A 21,066-nucleotide genomic window follows, 5' to 3' on the forward strand; every position below is an offset into this window, starting at 1 on the left:
CTTCTGGAACCTCGGGGCACCTCGCGGCGCGGCGGCGGCGCTGCACAGTTGTCAATGATTTCATCAGTTTAGCGCCCCAAAAATTACAACCATAAACACTTGCCCGGGGGTTTATTGCTTCCTGATATACCGACCGACTACTTGAGGCGATCTCGCGGCGTTTGCTGCCGGTTTGCATGTTTTATTACAGGGAGCTTCGTTGAAATTTTGGCCGTTAAACTCTTAAACGAAGGGAGCCTAATGATGATCGTTGAGATGACGAGGACGATAGTTAAGGCAAGTGGCGGAGAGATTTTACGATTCTGGACTATTTGTCTAATTTTTGCCGCCGGAATTCTGTAAATTCGTTCCCACACATATATGTGAGATGAAACAATTCCGTCGGTTTTGGACCTACTCGGCAGTAACGCTTGGGTCAGGAAGAAGCGTTAACAAAATAAAGGCACGATTGTGTGGTCTTGCATCCATGAAGTGAACAATTTATTAAAATAATAAATTGTTGTGAATATGGCCGTTTCAGATATCTTTTAAAAATTATGATCGACTGGTCTCCGAAAGGTAAAGTGGGGGAGGGTTAGATGAAAATAAATTTCAAAATAAAAAAGACTTGGTTTTGTTAAAGAATTTTTATTATTTTTAAGAAAATAATATTTTTAAGCAAAACATCCAATAGATAGGGGAGAGGGGTCTTATTTAATTAATTATTTGTTTTTTAAGGTTTATTAGGGTGATTTTTAAATATTAACTTATCACCACCATTTCAATATTCATATCAGCCTAACTACAAATAAAAAAACGATCGTGGGTTGAAGATACATACAAAATTTCAGAAAATTAAAATGGTGTTGTTGAAACAAAAATTCCGACACATTTATTATTGAAATGGAAGATGAAATTGCGTTGATGATGAATTGCAATGGATGAGGGGCATGATCTAACGACAATCTTTCTGCACAAGTAACGCAATTCCGCAAATCGTAGCAATTCTTCATGGTTGCATTGTACAGAACGGTCACACTTGAAGTGATTTAAGCCCGAATTAATCTGCTACTTTATACCTTCAACTATAATCATACTTTGTTCATCTATAGGCATAATATTTGTGTTGCCGAACCGACATATTTGGTACAAGGTAGGCCACTCAAAGTTTCACTTTCGGGCACACAAAGAAAGACATCAAATTTAATAGACCGCAACACCACTCAAGAATCGCTTAATGGATTAGTTTTTCGTCTCTTCAGCTTTCATAGCGTACGGACAATTTAGTTTATTGTATGTAGTAAGTTACTAGATATTACTTTAAGAGCTGGAATCGACACTTTCTCAGTGAGACAAAGTTAAATGGTAATGATCGCTATCGATTTTTAATTAGAACATCTTTAACCTTTGCAACCCCAACCTCTTTTGTGCATTAAAATTTTGGTGATGTTTTTGTTCTAATTAATTCAATTTTTTGATCGATTTGTTTGAAATATTCTGACATAAACCAAAAATTATCAGTTTCAGAGGATCGATCGATTGGACATGTCGGTTCAACGGTTCCGGATTTATAAGAAATTCCAGTGGAGTCTGTCGGGTGGCCATTTAAGACATTTTTGACTTTTGTATTTGTTATTCGCACCAATATCGTCTTTTCATACCCGTATCATGATGAAAACTATTTTGTGATGCTTCTGAACGAATTTGGAAGCATGATGGCCACACTGGAGCCAGCTCCGGGGCTCTAACTGGGGACATATATCAAAATACTTCGAAATGTATCATGAGGCATATCAATCATCGCCATTTAGTTATATTGAAACTAATTTTAGATTTCTACAATCAATTTTGATCCATTTGATTCAGTTGATACAAATATATCGGGAGAAATGAAACCAATTCCGGAGACCCTGTGGAAGACTTGAATCCGGTTTTTGAAACAACATAGCATAGTACATATCAAACTTCATGATTTGTTCGGGCCTAAGTCGAATTTAGAGTTTTAAACTACATGCTATCTCGTATTAAACACATCAGATATTCGCACAATGTACACCTTTCGTTAGTCGTCATGCGAGACAGTATATGTAGATTAGGGTGGACAGTATATGTAGAAACATCAAAAACAGTGATTTGCAGTTGGACAGTACAATTTACGATCAAAAACCTTGATACTCATTCAGTTCTTGTCGAATTAAATACAGAATGTTATGCTGAAAACCGCGACAAGATTAGAGTTTGTTAGGCAGAGATACAGGGGTTAGGCAAAATGATTGAGATAGGCAAAATTTGGCCCAAATTCAAATCCTTATAACTTTTTGAAAAATTGATGAAATTGGACAAAACCGGAAGCATTCGACGGCAAATTTAGTCAAGATTTAGGAACATGTGCGGTCACGAATACTGGCCACCGGACACCGGAGATGTTCCGGATTTTCGGAGGCCATGTCAAAAACACATTTTTTCTGCCGCTCGTATTCTTGTGTGGTTTGAAGTTACATCGATAAACACTATTTTCCTAGAAACTAGATCTTATTGAAAATTGAATGCGGGCTGTTGCGCTAAGATCCGTTGAAAAATATCCGAGATATGGCCATTTCAGTGAACCTGGTTCCGGATACTATGGTCAATTATGTATATCCTTCCAATCACGTATATATTATCCGGTACCATATCAATATGGGTATCAAACTTCAAGATTTTTCATGGAGATGCTTAAAGAAGCATATTCAGGACGATCAGTTGCCCTGACCACTCTGTGGTAGGTTCCAGGTGCCCTGGGGAAGTGGCCAATTTGAAAACGTTCAGAACCCTATCGATGTGGGTATCAAACTTCAAGATGTTTCTTGGAGATGCTTCAGGAGGCATATTCAGGACGATCGGCTGCCCTGACCACTCTGTAGTAGGGTCGAGGTGCGCCGGCGGAGGTGGCCAATTTGAAAAACGTTCAGAGCCCTATCAATATGGGTATCAAACTTCAAGATTTTTCATGGAGATGCTTCAGGAAGCATATTCAGGACGATCAGTTGCCCTGACCACTCTATGGTAGGTTCCAGGTGCCCCGGGGGAAGTGGCCAATTTGAAAAACGTTCAGAACCCTATCAATATGGGTATCAAACTTCAAGATTTTTCATGGAGGTGCTTTAGGAAGCATATTCAGGACGATCAGTTGCTCTGACCACTCTGTAGTAGGTTCCAGATGCCCCGGGGGAAGTGGCCAATTTGAAAAACGTTCAGAACCCTATCAATATGGGTATCAAACCTCAAGATTTTTCGAGGTGCTACTTTTAAATGCATTTTAGAACCAGCAGCTGTCATGACCACTCTGTAGTAGGTTCCAGGTGTCCTGGGGAAGTGGCCAATTTGCAAAATGTTCGAAACCATATCAAAATGAGCATCAAAGTTCAAGATTTTTCATGGAGATGCTTTTGGACTCTCCTGTCGAATAGAGTTCGCCGCAGCACGAAGTTGACCATCTACAAAACACTCATTAGGCTGGTCTGCCTCTATGGCCACGAAAGTTGGATGTTGCTGGCGAAGGACCAACGCGCCCTTGGAGTTTCCGAATGGAAGGTGTTGCGGACTATTTATGGTGGGGTGCAGATGGAATACAATGGAGGTGGTGATGGAGGTCAATGAACCACGAGTTGTACCTGTTAGGAGAACTACCCACACGGTACAATTTTGGCGGTTACGATGGGCCGGGCAAGAAGCCAGAATGTCAGACGATAACCCGATTGAGATGATGCTTCGATAATAATCCAACCGGTACAAGAAGAAGAGGCGTGCAGCGGTCACGGTGGATCGACCAAGTGGAACGCGACCTGCGGATCTTTCGCAAAAATGAAAAACAGACGTCATATTCAGGATTTGTCATCATATCAACAAATACCTTGTCTTTCAAAACAATTTGATAATCGGCAGGCTTCACTTTGCCCTTAAGTGCCATAATAGGACCATGGCCATGTCAAGATATAGCACCCACACAATTGCTAAGTCATGCTTGCGACCTGCTGCCATTGATGGCAGGCCATCTTACACTTGGTCGATCCACCGTGACCGCATCGCGCCTCTTCTTCTTGTACCGGTCGGATCATTATCGAGCACCATCTCAATCGGGTTGTCGTCTGACATTCTGGCTACATGCCCGGCCCACCGTAACCGCCAAATTGTACCATGTGGTAGTTCTCCTAACAGTTACAACTCGTGGTTCATTGGCCTCCACCACCACCTCCATTGGCTTCCATCTGCACCCCACCATAAACAGTCCGAAACACCTTCCATTCGGAAACTCCAAGGGCGCGTTGGTCCTTCGCCAGCAACATCCAACTTTCGTGGCCATAAAGGCCGACCAGTCTAATGAGCGTTTTGTAGATGGTCAACTTCGTGCGGCGGCGAACTCGTATTCGACAGGAGAGTCCAAAAGCATCTCCATGCAAAACCTTGAACTTTGATAATGAGTATTGAGTATTTGATATGGTTTCGAACATTTTGCAAATTGGCCACTTCCCCAAGACACCTGGAACCTACTACTAGTGGTCATGACAGCTGCTGGTTCTAAAATGCATTAAGAAGTATCACCTCGAAAAATCTTGAAGTTTGATACCCATATTGATAGGGTTCTGAACGTTTTTCAAATTGGTCACTTCCCCCGGGGCACCTGGAACCTACTACAGAGTGGTCAGGGCAACTAATCATCCTGAATATGCTTCCTGAAGCATCTCCATGAAAAATCTTGAAGTTTGATACCCATATTGATAGGGTTCTGAACGTTTTTCAAATTGGCCACTTCCCCCGGGGCACCTGGAACCTACTACAGAGTGGTCAGGGCAAATGATCGTCCTGAATATGCTTCCTGAAGCATCTCCATGAAAAATCTTGAAGTTTGATACCCATATTGATAGGGTGCTGAACGTTTTTCAAATTGGCCACTTCCGCCGGGGCACCTGGAACCTACCACAGAGTGGTCAGGGCAACTGATCGTCCTGAATATGCTTCCTGAAGCATCTCCATGAAAAATCTTGAAGTTTGATACCCATATTGATAGGGTTCTGAACGTTTTTCAAATTGGCCACTTCCCCCGGGGCACCTGGAACCTACTACAGAGTGGTCAGAGCAACTGACCATCCTGAATATGCTTCCTAAAGCATCTCCATGAAAAATCTTGAAGTTTGATACCCATATTGATAGGGTTCTGAACGTTTTTCAAATTGGCCACTTCCCCCGGGGCACCTGGAACCTACTACAGAGTGGTCAGGGCAACTGATCGTCCTGAATATGCTTCCTGAAGCATCTCCATGAAAAATCTTGAAGTTTGATACCCATATTGATAGGGTTCTGAACGTTTTTCAAATTGGCCACTTCCCCCGGGGCACCTGGAACCTACCACAGAGTGGTCAGGGCAACTGATCGTCCTGAATATGCTTCCTGAAGCATCTCCATGAAAAATCTTGAAGTTTGACACCCATATTGATAGGGTTCTGAACGTTTTTCAAATTGGCCACTTCCCCCGGGGCACCTGGAACCTACTACAGAGTGGTCAGAGCAACTGACCATCCTGAATATGCTTCCTAAAGCATCTCCATGAAAAATCTTGAAGTTTGATACCCATATTGATAGGGTTCTGAACGTTTTTCAAATTGGCCACTTCCCCCGGGGCACCTGGAACCTACCACAGAGTGGTCAGGGCAACTGATCGTCCTGCATATGCTTCCTGAAGCATCTCCATGAAAAATCTTGAAGTTTGATACCAATATTGATATGGTACCGGATAGTATATACGTGATTGTATCCTTCCAACATAATTGACCATAGTATCCGGAACCAGGTTCACTGAAATGGCCATATCTCGGATATTTTTCAACGGATCTTAGCGCAACAGCCCGCATTCAATTTTCAATAAGATCTAGTTTCTAGGAAAATAATGTTTATCGATGTAACTTCAAACCACACAAAAATACGAGCGGCAAAAAAAATGTGTTTTTGACATGGCCTCCGAAAATCCGGAACATCTCCGGTGTCCGGTGGCCAGTATTCGTGACCGCACATGTTCCTAAATCTTGACTAAATTTGCCGTCGAATGCTTCCGGTATTGTCCAATTTCATCAATTTTTCAAAAAGTTATAAGGATTTGAATTTGGGCCAAATTTTGCCTATCTCAATCATTTTGCCTAACCCCTGTATTAGCATTTTACAGGAATGTTGTATGAGTGAATTAATTTCTTTTCAGAGGTAAAAGAAACGAAAATTGCTCAAACCCCACGTCAGAGAAATGCTTATAACTTCGCTAGGTAAACACTAATCTTTTCACTTTTTTCAGCATAACATTCTGTATTGTATTCTTGAAGATCTGAATGACTATCATAGTTCTTCATCGTAAACTGTGCCGTCCAACTGCAAATCACTGTCTAGCTACATTTTTGCATATAAACTTCCGACGAGTTTAGCACCGCCCAAACATTGACCGATTTGGCTGAAATTTTGTCCGGAGCATCAGTGCATCAAATTGAAGCCCATCAAAACAATTGAAAAAACGTTTTTCCCATACTAATTTGAGCCACCCTGATGTAGATAGGTAAGAGATAGTGCCGATCGCCCCTCGATCTCTCGAACCGTCTCTATGGTATAGAAACAGCAGAGCAGACGAGGGAAGTTCAGTTGATACCAATAAACCACCGCGTTCGGTAGCTTCGTTTGTTATAATAAACAGCAATTGAACTTTGTCCCGCAAAATAAAAAGTGTTTAATCGCGAAATAAAGTTTGTTTAGTGACCGTGAAAAAGTGAATTTCTATCTAGTGACAATATCACCGCGCGCCTTTTCAAGAGTGTCAGGCCATTAGGCCGAAGGCCGTTAGGCCGAAAATCATTTGGCCGAAGGTCATTAGGCCGAATTAGCAAAAAGTGAAAAATGAGAAGTTCTTTTTTCACCCTACCCCTTCTTCCTTCTCCCTTCTTACATCCTCCTTCTTCCTTTTTCCTACTTCCTCCTTCTCTCATCCTTCTTTCTTTCTTATTCCTTTTTCCTTCTTCCTTCTTCCTTCTTTTTTTTCCTTCTTCCTTCTTCCTTTTTCCTTCTTCTTTCTTCATTCTTTCTTCTTCCCTCTTCTTTTTTTCTCCCGTCATCCTTCTTTCTTCTTCCTTCTGCTTTCTTTCTTTTCCTTCTTCCTTCTTCATTTTACCTTCTTACATCTTCCTTCTTCTAACTGTTTTCTTTATTCTTCCTTCTTCCTCTTTCCCTCATCCTTCTTTCTTCTTCTTCTTTCTTCCTTCTTTCTTTTTCCTTCTCCCTTCTTTTTTTCCTTCTTCCTTCTTCCTTTTTCCTTCTTCCTCCTTCCTTCTTTCTTGTTCTGTCTTCCTTCTTTCTTCTTCCCTCTTCCTTCTGCCTTCTTTATTTTTCCAACTTCCTTATTGTTTCTTCTTTCTTCCGTTTTCTTTCTTCTGCTTTCCATCTTGCTTCTTTCTTCTTCTTTCTTCTTTCTTTTTTCTTCTTTAATCCTTCTTCCTTCTTCCGTCTTCCTTCTTTCTTCTCCTGTCTTCCTTCTTATTTCTTCCTCCTTTTTCCTTTTTGCCTTTCTCGTATTTTCTTCTTCCGTTCTACTTCTTCCTCACTTCGCACTGCTCACTTCTCACTCCCCAGTTCTCATTCGGCCTAACGACCATTCGGTCTAATGGCCTTCGACCTAAAGACCTTTAATGATTTTTAAGCTTGTTGGTCAGGTTTGGGGCACCGGAACTGGTTTCGGGGTAGACCTGTGTGCCGATTGCAATTTAATCGGTGGCGGCGTGATGAATAATTTTGAGTTAGCGGTAGCGGCGTGACGGCGTCCACCATCGGTGATCGGAGGATTCGGTGCAAAAATTTTCTGCATCATTTCCTTCGGAAGTTCCTTCAGGAATTCCATCTAAAGTTTCTTTAGGAATTCCTTCTGAAGTTCCTTCAGTAATTCCTCCGGAAGGTCATTCATGAGTTCTTTCGGAAGTTCCTTCAGCAATTCCTCCAGAAGTTCCTTCAGGACTACCTCCGGAAGTTCTTCAAGAATTCCTCTGGAAGTTACTTAAAAAATTCCTCTGGAAGTTCCTTCAGCAGTTGCCCCTGAGATTCCATAAGCGATTCCTCCGAAAGTTTCTTTAGAAATTCCTCCGGAAGTTCCTCAGCGCTTCTTCCAGAAGTTCCTTCAAAAATTCCTCCGGAAAAATACTTCAGAAATCCTTCCGGAAGTTCCTTCAGGAATTCCTTCTAAAGTTCTTTCAAGAATAACTCCAGAAGTTCCTTCAGAAATGCTTCCGGAAGTTCCTTCAGCAATTCCTCCAGAATTTCCTCCAAGAATTGCTCCGGAAGTTTCTACAGAATTTCTTTCGAAAGTTCCTTCAGGAATACCTCCGGCAGTTCCTTCATGAATACCACCGGAAGTTGCTTCAACGATTCTTCCTGAAGTCCCTTTAGCAGGGCCTCCGAAATTCAGGAAGTCTTCAGGAAGTCTTGCGAAAGTTCCTTCAGGGGAATACCTCCGAAGGTCCCTTCAGAAATTAACTCGAAAGTTCCTGCAGCAGTTCCTCCGGAAGTTCGTTCAGCAATTCTTCCAAAAATTCCTCCAGGAATTCCTCCGGAAATTTCTTCAGCAATTCCTTCGGAATTTCCTTCAGCAATTCCTTCGGAATTTCCTTCAGGAATTCCTCCGGAAGTTTCTTCCGGAATTCATCTTGAAGTTCCTTCCTTAATTCCTCAGGAAGTTCTTTCAGGAATTCCTGCGGAAGTTCTTTCAGGAATTCCAAATAAAGTTCCTTCAAGAACTGCTTCTTAAGTTCCTTCAAGAACTCCTTCCGAGGTTCCTTCAAGAAGTTCTCCGGAAGTTCCTTTAGAATTATTATTATTTATTCAGACTAAGGCCGAAGTGGCCTGTGCGGTATATAAGAGTCTTCTGCATTCGGCTCGGTCCATGGCTACACGTCGCCAACCACGCAGTCTACGGAGGGTCCGCAAGTCATCTTCCACCTGATCGATCCACCTTGCCCGCGTTGTCGAGAACCATTTTCACCGATTGTCCGACATTCTGACTACGTGCCCGGCCTACCGCAGTCGTCCGATTTTCGCGGTGTGAACGATGGATGGTTCTCCTAACAACAGATGCAACTCGTGGTTCATTCGCCTCCTCCACGTACCGTCTGCCATCTGCACCCCACCATAGATGGTACGCAGCACTTTCCTTTCGAAAACTTCGAGTGCGCGTTGGTCCTCCACGAGCATTGTCCAGGTCTCGTGTCCGTAGAGGACTACCGGTCTAATGAGCGTTTTGTAGATTGTCAGTTTGGTACGGCGGCGAACTCTATTCGATCGGAGCGTCTTGCGGATTCCAAAGTAAGTACGATTTCAAGCCACTATACGTCTCCGAATTTCTCTGCTGGTATCATTTTCGGCAGTCACCAGTGAGCCCAAATACACAAATTCTTCTACCACCTCGATTTCGTCACCACCGATGCAAACTCGCGGTGGGTGGCTCACATTGTCTTCTCTTGAACCTCTTCCTATCATGTACTTCGTCTTCCACGTGTTGATGACTAGTCCGATCCGCTTGGCTTCCCTCTTCAGTCTGATGTAGGCTTCCTCCATCTTCTCAAAGTTACGTGCCATAATATCTATGTCGTCGGCGAAGCCAAATAGTTGGACGGACTTATTGAAAATTGTACCACTCGTGTTAATCTCTGCTCTTCGTATTACCCCTTCCAAAGCGATGTTGAATAGCAAACACGAAAGACCATCACCTTGCCGTAACCCTCTGCGCGTTTCGAAGGGACTCGAGAATGCCCCTGAAACTCGAACTACGCACATCACCCGATCCATCGTCGCTTTGATCAACCGTGTCAGAAAAATATATTAAGCTCTTTTAGTGGAATGTATTCAACCGTCTAAGACGAATTAAGTACTGTCAATTAACTGGTGGAATTAAATGGACAGTACTTAATTCGTCTTAGACAATCGTGTCAGTTTATCCGGAAATCCGTGTTCGTGCATTAGCAGCCATAGCTGGTCCCGATCGATTGTATCATATGCGGTTTTGAAGTCGATGAATAGATGATGTGTGGGCACGTTGTATTCGCGGCACTTCTGCAGTACTTGGCGAATGGCGAACACCTGGTCCGTGGTGGAGCGTTCGCCCATAAAACCCGCCTGGTACTGCCCCACGAACTCCCTTGCAATTGGTGCTAGTCGACGGCAGAAAATTTGGGAGAGTACCTTGTAGGCGGCGTTCAGCAATGTGATTGCGCGGTAGTTGCTACAATCCAGCTTATCGCCCTTTTTGTAGATGAGACACACGACACCTTCCATCCACTCCAGCGGCAAAACCAAATCTTGGTAATGACCCAGTGCAGCGCTCTAGCCAGTGCCTCACCACCGTGTTTAAATAGCTCTCCTGGTAGTTGGTCAACCCCAGGGGCTTTGTTGTTTTTCAGCCGGCCAATCTCCTCCTGGATTTCCTGGAGATCCGGGGCCGGTAGAATTATGTCCTGCGCGCGTTCCCCCAGGTCCATCACCATACCGCCATCTTCGTCTGCCACATCGCCATTCAGGTGCTCTTCGTAGTGCTGCCGCCACCTTTGGATCACCTCACGCTCGTTCGTGAGAAGGTTCCCGTTTATGTCCTTACACATATCAGGCTGTGGCACGTGGCCCTTACGTGAACGGTTCAACTTCTCATAGAACTTTCGTGTGTTATTAGTGCGGTACAATTGCTCCGTCTCTTCACGGACTCGATCTTCCTGCTGACGCTTTTTCCTCCGGAAAATCGAGTTTTGTCTGTTTTGCGCCTGTTTATATCATGCCACGTTCGCCCTCGTGTGGTGTTGCAGCAATCTCGCCCATGCTGTATTTTTCTCTTCCACTAACTGCTCACATTCGCCGTCATACCAGTCGTTTCTATGATCCGGGGGCACCGTGCCAAGTGCAGCGGTTGCGGTGCTACCAATGGCGGATCGAATATCTCTCCAGCCATCTTCAAGAGACGCTGCGCCTAGCTGCTCTTCCGTTGGGAGTGCCACTTCCAGCTACTGCGCGTATTCTTGGGCTAGTCTACCGTCTTGTAGCCGCCCAATATTAAGCCGCGGCGTCCGACTTCGACGCGTGTTGTACACCGTCGAGAGTTTTGAGCGCAGGCATACTGCAACGAGGTAGTGGTCGGATTCAATATTCGCACTGCGGTAAGTGCGGACGTTCGTGATGTCGGAGAAGAATTTACCGTCGATTAGAACGTGGTCGATTTGGTTTTCCGTTTCTTGGGTAGGTGATCTCCATGTGGCCTTGTGGATATTTTTGCGGGGAAAGAAGGTGCTTCGGACTACCATTCCGCGGGAGGCTGCGAAGTTTATGCATCGTTGGCCGTTGTCATTCGATACGGTGTGCAGACTATCCGGTCCGATGACCGGTCTATACATTTCCTCCCTTCCTACCTGCGCGTTCATGTCACCGATGACGATTTTGACGTCCCACAGTGGGCATCCATCGTATGTCTGCTCCAGCTGTGCGTAGAACGCTTCTTTCTCGTCTTCGGGTCTCTCTTCGTGTGGGTAGTGCACGTTGATGATGCTATAGTTGAAGAAACGGCCTTTAATCCTCAGCTTGCACATCCTTGCGTTGATTGGCTGCCACCCAATCACGCGTTGGCGCATCTTTCCCAGCACTATGAAGCCTGATCCCAGCTCGTTGGTGGTGCCACAGCTTTGGTAGAAGGTAGCCGCCCGATGCCCGCTTTTCCACACTTTCTGTCCTGTCCAGCAAATCTCCTGCAGCGCCACGACGTCGAAGTTGCGGGGATGTAATTCATTGTAGATCATCCTGTCGCAAACTGCGAAACCTAGCGACTTGCAGTTCCATGTTCCAAGCTTCCAATCGTGATCCTTTATTCGTCGCCTAGGTCTTTGCCGATTATATCGAGTCGCATTATCTCTTATATTGTTCGTAATTATTGGTTTTCCAGGCGGCTTATTGGGCCTGCGCAAACCTCCTATCTCGCCGGAGGGCCGTCGTGTCAGGGCTGTTTAGCGTCCCACCTAACACCAAGACTTGGGCTTGTGCGCTTTGAGCGGCACACGGTCGCTTTGGCGGAGCCTACTTGCGGATATATGCAGCTTTTTATAGAGGTTTAACAGGGCCCACTGTCAAACCCCACCACATCCTAGGCAGGCGCCACAACTCGCAGATGTCCTGGGGAGGGGGAGGGATCTTCAAGCCCTTGGACATAGTCCCTGCTGCCCCCGCCCTAGGAGGAATTGTAGGTGGTAAAACGTGAAACACAGAAAGAATTTATATTGAGATTCAAAGTAGGAAATGGATGAGCCTGGGATTGAACCCGCGACCTCCGACTTATATGGCAGAAGCGATAGCCATTAGACCACCGAGATAGTCAAGGCAGAATTCCATTTTTGCTTATTCTTGTTTTGAACATTTTATTGTATTGCTTGCATTTTTTGTATTAGAACCTTGCAGAATCTGTATATGGCAAGATTTTTTACAGAATTATTAGATTTGTTTTGCACGCAAGACTAACTCAAGATCTCAAAACTTTAGAATACATTTCAAATGGCACTACCCGGATAAAAAATATGATTAAAATATCATAAATTTTACTGTTACATCACCAATTAAAACATAGTAATTACCATTGAATGTAATGGAATTTTAACAACTAAATCACATCAGAGACAATGGTTTTCCACGATAAAATGAATGGTAAATGGGATTTTTACAATAAAAAAGGGGGGTTGTTATGTATCTTTACAATAAAAAAATCGAACATTTTTCATACAAAATTCAGAGCAAAACAATTGATTTAACGGTTCTTCAATGGGATGATTTCGAAGGCCAAAACAATAGAAAATAATGTGCTTCAAATGTTTTTCTCACATTTTTTTATTGTTTTACAGTAGAAATACAACGGGATTTTAAATACATTTCACTTCAATCTCGACTTCAATATTACAATAAAAATACAATTCAATTTAAAATAAATTAGATTCCATATAATTTAAATTTAAATTATTAGTGGTATTTTTGAGTCCGTTAATGCTATTCAGACCGAGATTCAGACCGGGATGCATGAACGTAGATTTCGGTCGCCGATGATACAACCGGCTTTACTCACTGAAGACGCTGTAACTGATGCTACTCGCATTTTTTTTCCTGTGGAAGACGTAAGTTGTACAATCATGTCAGAATTCTTACAAAAAGTATAAACCGAAAAGAAAAGAAAAGTTACCTGTTCAATTTTTTATTGTATCCCGTTGGTGATATAGCTCGATGATAGTCGCAGAATGATATTTATTGAATCATCAGTGATGATGGCAAGCAGCAGTGTTTTATCATTACCTCAATTTCTGAAACGGAACAAGGATACATGTTGCCAAAAAATTTGCGAACTTCTTCGGCGGTGTAAATCAAGGGATCCCTTCCTAATGGTCTTTCACGTAAAACAAATTTATGTTATTAAGATTTCTAATACTTAATGATATGTATAAGAAAAAACTTATAGTACAATGTATAGGTATGTACATACATTCCAAAACTTATACTTTTCATTAACTTATGAATGTTATTAGCTTTCTGGTATGGGATCATTCATTAGATGGCATTATGAAGTGTATTGCTATCTTCGAATAGGTTGTTGCTTGTGAGGGTTTAATTTATAAGTTTTTTTCTTGACGTATTGAAAGATTTCTCTCACAACAAAATGATCTGGTATCATGATGATAACACTATAGATGCTCACCACGGTACAGCGGCCAATGATCAGCCGTCGCTTGCTCGCATAATCAGATAATAAAAGGAACACTTCGTTTACTTCGTCTTTCTACTAATCAACTGAGACTATACACAAACAAACTTGTACACGCTCATCTAAATCCAGTTATTCTCCAAGTAAAATTGTAAGTGAAAGATTTTGTTCATTTAAATTTTTTGAATTTAAATTGATCAGAACATTAATATTTCAAAACCAGCAATTAAAATATATATTTGAAAATCGGTAGAACGTTTTTTCATGTAATAATGAAAGTTATTGTTATTCTATTGTTTTCAATTGTTATTTCATCAACATAATGAATCAATGAAATATTCTTAAATTATATTTTTATTTACTTTAAAACGGATTATCTGATCACCGAGATGGAATACCTTTATAGTTTGTTTAATTCTTGGATGAGCAATATAAAACATAAGCCAACAACTAAAATATTATAGAATGTATCGGTCACATTTAAATGTATTGTACTTTTAAAGTAAGTACAATAAAGGATTTTTACAACCGTGAAAAATCTACAATAAAAGTACAATAGATTGCATTATTTACCATAGAACCAATTGTATTCCAATGGATCATACCATACAAGGTACTGTGAATTTTTATCCGGGTATTTTTTATACATAACCTGTCACATAATTTCTCCAAAACCAAAAAAGAGTTTCCCGGAAATTTTGTCGATTTCAACGATTTTTCTGGGTACGTGCGCAAGCATCGAGACCTACTTAGATATTTCATTGAAATTCGAGAGAAAAAAAACACCAGGAAACTTTCCTCAAAGCGTCATGATGTTGCCTTTTCCAACCTTTCAAGCCGTTCGCTTAGCTTATTAAACTTTCACTAATTGTTTCAAACATGCAGGGGAGTTTTTTTTTCTACTTCTCTATTTCCCGCACTACCTCTGTCCGCGCTAACCTGATCTCATTACCGTCGCCTCATCGCATCGCATCGGCTGCACCGGAATAGAGGAAGCGAGCAATTGGACCGCGGACGCGGCCGGTGGATTCGCGGGATCGGGGATTTTAATAAGCGGCATTCGTTCCTGACCGCAGCAACCATCAGAAGAGGCGAGACGCTCTTTCCATCTGCGCTGCGGATCAAAACAATGGCTACGTGATCGGCATAATCTTCATCGATAGTGTTTCGCTTGGAGAGCAGCTATTGAAAATAGTAATGCAATAGTCTTTTTTTTCTGCTTATTTTGTTTGCGCGAGCCTCAGCAATGTAGGGCATGAAGGGAATGCATTTTACACAACCCACCGGCCTACTTTGATCTCGTTGGTGGGTTGTTCTTTTCATTCAACAAAGTTATTTAGTTGAAAAAAAAAAAGAACTGCTAAACTCGATGGTAAGTCGCCAACTTGTCAAACTGCACCATTTCTTTATATTGTATCTTGCAAATAGTATGAAAGATCTAAGATTGCGTGAGGTTTTATCTAAAATAGAAACTTTTTAAATCATTGGATTTTCGTATAGAACACATGAAAATAAGGAACATTGGTACGATGAATTGACCCAGTACCCTACCGCCTTTCGCAGTACATCGGCAATATAGTTTTCAACTCTTTCCCAACGCGGCTTTTAGCAACTAATCAACTGAACACCCGCATAGACATCTTCTCTCGCACTGCATCCCAACTGGCAGACGGCGATGTAGCCCGAGTTCCATCCTATTCCTAACTTCTTCCAACCTCCCCCGAACTCCTACACCTTGAGGCTGCGAAACCTTATAATTAACGAAAACATGACTTTCGATTTTTACCCCTTCATTGCTCAATGCACCAACTAATTCTGATTGGCCTCAGCAGCAGCGGTAAAAAGGTTTTGCCACGCCAGATGATCGTCGTGTTGTCGTTGTTCGCCCCAATTGAACTCGACTTCAGGAGGGAGTCTTCCATTCACTTCCCTTCAAAAGAAGCGTTGAACCCGCGTGGAAGCTAGCTTCGAAGCGAAAACCTTAAAAACATAAACAAAAAAAATCCAGGGAACCATTGAACGGGCCCCAACCGGCACAAGACGCGGCGGAACCCGGTGTCGATGGATGGATTTTTAACGGGACCTGACGAAAGCCGATCCGATGCGATTCGATCGGTATTGTGTAGCCGGCACAGCACAGGTGCGGTGCGGTGGTCGTCGGTGGGGCGGATGAGGAGGGAGAGGCTTGCATAATTACAGTTTCTGGTTTGCTACATTTGGCGCCCAAGTCGACAGAGCGGAAAGTCTGCTTCGTTAGATAGGCAGATATGGTGTAGATGGCGGTGCCGGCGTTAGCGAAACAAAAACATCAAAACAATGGCACGGAAAGGTACGGGAAACAATCGGAGATAATCGAAATCGATGGGGGTGTTTTTATGGAATTAGCTGCCAAAGGCAGATCAAGATGCAAAGCTGGGATTTATTTTTATTAGACTAAATTGATATTTGGTTGTGAAATCTACTTTGGATTCGGATTAGGATTGGATTGTATTCGGATTAGCTGTAAATTGGAATTTGAATGGATTGCGCTTTACATGGAGTTAGATTTTCACATGGTTTGAATTGGAATTATTCGGATGAGATTTGATTAGATTGGAATTGGACTGGGTTTGAGTTGTATTTGAATTAGAATCGATCAGGATTTGATTGGTGTTGAATTTGAGTTTGTTTGGTATTGTATTAAATATGAAGTTTGACTTTATTTTTTTGGACTAGATTTGGTTTAAATTTGTCAATATGTCTCATTGTCTTCACACCGTAAATCGATTCGATACACAATGGCTTGTGATCTTACAGCAAAACAAACAGTTCCTCCACCGTTACCATCCCAACTGTGAGCTGGGTTTCCATTTTCCACGCACCGCCATCAAACAAACAGATGAAAGCCAAGGAATTACATGGGGATTAGTGCCGCCAAGATGAAAGCCAACCGATTCCGGGTCAAAGCGAAAGGAAAATAGGAAATCAATAAATCTATGGCAAAACATCGTTGTTGAGTACTGGTGCAAAACTTGATACTTCATCGTCGTCGACGACGAGAGAGTAGCCCGCCGCCGGAAGAGGAACATATGCGGTGCAGTAGCGAAATACAACAAGCAAAAAAAAAACGTTGGCAGATAAAGTAAATAAATTCATGCAGAGGTACACTTTGACAGACATACGATTTTTCGCACAACCCCTCGTTTGCTCGGTTTGAGTGATTTTCTTTGGGGATCAGTGGGAGAAAAAAATACCGGTTCTGTTTATTTTCTCAGCCCCCTTTGCATTCGGTTGGAAAAATCACAATAGGGCAGCCGATTGATTGACGGACATATACGGCTTGACAGTAGCGCGCTGTTGTTGGTTGATGCCAGCCCGCGGGGAATGTGATCCCCATTAATTAAACCAACCACGATTCGGGACCGCAGCATGGTTGATGAGAGGCATTTGGTCTAGACTCTAGTAGAGTCGATGCTGAAATATGAAACTTCTGTAGATGCTTCATTTCGTTTTGTATTCTTATTTCGTCTACTTCAACCAGAACTGGCATTCGCTTTGTTGTTATTTTAATTAAAGTGGAATCCAATGGCCCGCTGCTGTGATTCTTCAGAATTTTAGTGGGTGCCGTCACTTCCTAATCTGTCTCCTTTGTTCAACATCCAAAACCAGAACGCATCGATTGGTTGTCCGAAAAGGGGGGTGGTTTAAATTTAGCCCAAAATGGTGTTGTGCTGCGTTCATCAGTTGAATAATGTAGCAATTGGGCGTCAACAATTCGCGAAGCGACTTTTTGGCGTCGTAGGAATTCGACAAATTGCATTTTTTTTTCGGCGTGTGGCGACGGCCATCAGCAAGGCAGGTGCCAGTCGCCGGATGAGAAGCGTGACATGGTCGCTAAATTCCTTGATCGCCATCATCATTGATAAAAAAATCGCCAACCTAAATGACGCAATGGTGCTGCGATGAGTTTTTCCTCCGCGAGAATAATCTTTGCGAACGGAGCACGGTGCCGGTGTCACGTTGAGACATAAACATGCCAGTTGGGTAGAGTTTCGTTTTTTTGGGATGTAATTTATTTATAGCACTCAATTCCTTTCGCATTAGTTATAGATCCGGGTAAGAAGGCCAGTAGGGATCCGTGCCGTAATCGAATCGCACGCAACGGAACATTCAAGGTCAATGTCAAGGAAACGGGGTGACGGAGCCGCATCTGCTTGTACGTGTGTCCTACGAAGCGAAGCGATGCGTCGACGCAGTAGGCGAAATACGTCTTACGTTGAGTGTTTGTTTTCATCGTGAAGACGTGTGGCAAAATTTGATCATCTCCTGTTGGCGTGTCTAAGAGTATCGATTTTTCACATGTAGGATGTCTGTTGATAATAATAAGAAACTGCGACTCATTCCGCTGTTTTCGAGTATGGTTTCAGAGTGCATTAACTTCAACCTTGAAAAAAAAATGCATTGGATATTTAATTTTCTCATTAAGTTTTCTTTTTATGGCTGTTTACAATTCAACTTTCGAGAATTTTATTTTGGCTTTTATTCTTATTGGACCCAATGGGCGATGCAGATTACAACAAAGATTTGATGAGTGCAGACCTACGAGGCGTTGTCATAGGTTGACAGCTTCCAGATGGTCGCATACTCCGGAGGTACATACAAACCTTCGGAGGTTGTCCGCCTCAGCAGACTCAATGCCGATGTAACTTCTCAATATCTCTACGGACTACGGAAGAAGAAGCTAGTCGGATATCAGCTCGAGTGTGTCATCTACGTGTGCTTCCTGTGATCTCATCAGGTACTCATGGTTCATTTAGCCACACGCTTAACAAGCGTGCATGAATTCGTGAATTAACAAGTTCACAGTGTATTTTTTAATATAATTTTCTGCATCGCGGTCTCGGGAACAACAGTCACGTTTTTTGGAACGTTCTGGAAGACGTGACTGGTGTTCCCAAATCCATGACGGTGTATTTTTGCTGGTTCTTAAATTCGGGAAGGCTTTTTTTGCATGCATATGCATCACGAGCTGGGAACTGGCTTCATAGTTTTGGGAAAGATGCACCAACGTGTTATTGGGTGGCAGTCAATCAACACAAGGATGTGCAATCTGATGATAAAAGGCGGTTCTTGAACTATAGCCGGAAACGGAAAACCAAATCGACAACGTTCTAATCGACAGTAGATTCTTCTCTGACATCATAAACGAATCCGAACACTACCTCGTTGCAGTATGCCTGCGCTCAAAACTCTCGACGGTGTACAACACGCATCGGAATCGTCCGCGCGGCTTATAATTGGGCGGCTAAAAGGCGGTAGACTAGCCCAAGGATACGCGCAGCAGCTGGAAGTGGCAACGGAAGAGCAGCTAGGCGCAGCGTCTCTTGAAGATGGCTGGAGGGATATTCCATCCGCCATTGGTAGCACCGCACCCGCTGCACTTGGCACGGTGCCCCCGGATCGACTGGTATGACTGCGAATGTGAGCAGTTAGTTGGGGAGAAGAATGCAGCATGGGTGAGATTGCTGCAACACCGCACGAGGGCGAACGAGGCATGATACAAACGGGCGCTCGATTTTTCGGAGGAAACAGGGCCAGCAGGAAGATCGAGACCGTGAAGAGATGGAGCAACTGTACCGCGCTAATAACACACGAAAGTTCTATGAGAAGTTGAACCGTTCACGTAAGGGCCATGTGCCACAGCCCGATATGTGTAGCGACATAAACGGGAACCTTCTTACAAACGAGCGTGAGGTGATCCAAAGGTGACGGCAGCACTACGAAGAACTCCTGAATGGCGATGTGGCAGACGAAGTTGGCGGTATGGTGATGGACCGGCAGAACGCGTGCAGGACATAATTTTACCGGCTCCGAATCTCCAGGAAATCCAGGAGAAGATCGGTCGGCTAAAAAACAATAAAGCTCCTGGAGTTGACCAACTAACAGGAGGGCTGTTTAAACACGGTGGTGAGGCACTGGCTAGAACGCTGCACTGAGTCATTACCAAGGTTTGGGAGGATGAGGTTCTGCCGCAGGAGTGGATGGAAGGTGTCGTGTGTCCCATCTACAAAAAGGGAGATAGGCTGGATTGTAGCAACTACCGCGCAATCACATTGCTGAACGTCACCTACAAGGTACTCTCCCAAATTTTATGGCGTCGACTAGCGCCAATTGCAAGAGAGTTCGTGGGGCAGTACCAGGCGGGATTTATGGGTGAACGCTCTACCACAGATCAGGTGTTCGCCGCACGTCAGGTATTGCAGAAATGCCGCGAATACAACGTGCCCACACATCATCTATTTATCGATTTCCGGATTTCCGGATAAACTGATACGGTTGATCAAAGCGACGATGGATCGGGTGATGTGCGTAGTTCGAGCTTCAGGGGCATTCTCGAGTCCCTTCGAAAAGGGTTACGGCAAGGTGATGGTATTTTGTGTCTGCTATTCAACATCGCTTTGGAGGAGTAATACGTAGGGCAGGAATTGACACGAGTGGTACGATTTTCACGAAATCCGTCCAGTTATTTGGTTTCACCGACGACATTGATATCATGGCACGTAACTTTGAGAGGATGGAGGAAGCCTACATCAGACTGAAAAGCGAAGCTAAACGGATTGGACTAGTCATCAACACGTCGAAGACGAAGTACATGATAGGAAGAGGCTCAAGAGATGTCAATGTAAGCCACCCACCACGAGTTTCTATCGGTGGTGATGAAATCGAGGTGGTTGAAGAATTCGTGTACTTGGGCTCACTGGCTACTGCCGAAAATGACACCAGCAGAGAAATTCGGAGACGCATAGTGGCTGGAAATCGTACGTACTTTGGACTCCGCAAGACGCTCCGATCGAATAGAGTTCGCCACCGTACCAAACTGACAATCTACAAAACGCTCATTAGACCGGTAGTCCTCTACGTACACGAGACCTGAACGATGCTCGTGGAGGACCAACGCGCACTTGGAGTTTTCGAAAGGAAAATGCTGCGTACCAGCTATGGTGGGGTGCAAATGGCTGACGGTACGTGGAGGAGGTGAATGAACCACGAGTTGCATCTGCTGTTGGGAGAACCATCCATCGTTCACACCGCGAAAATCGGACGACTTCGGTGGGCCGGGCACGTGGCCAGAATGTCGGGCAGTAACCCGGTGAAAATGGTTCTCGACAACGATCCGACGGGAACAAGAAGGCGAGGTGCACAGCGGGCAAGGTGGATCGATCAGGTGGAGGACGATTTGCGGACCCTCCGCAGACTGCGTGGTTGGCGAAGTGCAGCCATGGACCGAGCTGAATGGAGAAGACTTTTATGTGCAGCAGAGGCCACTACGACCTTAGCCTGAT

General features: G+C 43.6%; 1 protein-coding gene and 1 long non-coding RNA gene across 2 annotated transcripts in view; one reads left to right on the forward strand and one right to left on the reverse strand.

Moving 5' to 3' along the window:
• LOC134206654 (uncharacterized membrane protein DDB_G0293934) overlaps positions 1-21,066 on the forward strand; it is a 542,450-nt gene that overhangs the window by 75,772 nt on the left and 445,612 nt on the right. The gene's annotated exons all lie outside the window — the stretch shown is intronic.
• Positions 12,865-13,831, reverse strand: LOC134212695 (uncharacterized). The gene is made up of 3 exons (XR_009979328.1): positions 13,739-13,831; positions 13,229-13,346; positions 12,865-13,152 (listed from the first exon to the last, which is right to left on the reverse strand). It is a non-coding gene; the product is annotated as an uncharacterized LOC134212695 (long non-coding RNA).

The sequence above is a fragment of the Armigeres subalbatus genome, chromosome 1 (assembly GCF_024139115.2).
Source record: "Armigeres subalbatus isolate Guangzhou_Male chromosome 1, GZ_Asu_2, whole genome shotgun sequence".
Classification (NCBI taxonomy): Eukaryota; Metazoa; Arthropoda; class Insecta; order Diptera; family Culicidae; genus Armigeres; species Armigeres subalbatus.